At 68.3% G+C, this 356-nt stretch overlaps 1 protein-coding gene across 6 annotated transcripts in view; it reads right to left on the bottom strand.

Moving 5' to 3' along the window:
* ANKRD44 (ankyrin repeat domain 44) overlaps positions 1-356 on the bottom strand; it is a 219690-nt gene that overhangs the window by 21967 nt on the left and 197367 nt on the right. The window lies entirely within an intron of this gene.

Consider the following 356-nt stretch of genomic DNA (forward strand, 5'->3'; position numbering starts at 1 on the left):
CCAGCCTCTGCGGCTGGAGGACGCCTCTCCTGGGCCCCAGATAACTCAGGTCAGCCCTTGTCTTTGCCCGCCCTTCCAGTCACTCTAGCTCACTGCGGACAGCGCTCCCGCTGCCTCCTCCTCCCTGCTCTCGCCGAGCTCGGACCCAGCGCCCTCTGAGCCCCCGGCAGGGGCGGGACACCCTGCCCAGCCTTGCCCAGCCGACCCGGGAGGGCCCGACAGTGCACAGGAAGTGCTGTGCGATCTGGTGGGCTTTGACCCGCTGGTGCTGGAGTTCAGGGACGTGCCCTGTGTGCACCGGGAGAGATGCTTTTTTCGGGGAGGTGAAGGTACCACGGGGACTGGGGAGCGGCCCG

Source organism: Tupaia chinensis, unplaced genomic scaffold (genome assembly GCF_000334495.1).
Source record: "Tupaia chinensis unplaced genomic scaffold, TupChi_1.0 Scaffold000661_1, whole genome shotgun sequence".
NCBI classification, from domain to species: Eukaryota; Metazoa; Chordata; class Mammalia; order Scandentia; family Tupaiidae; genus Tupaia; species Tupaia belangeri.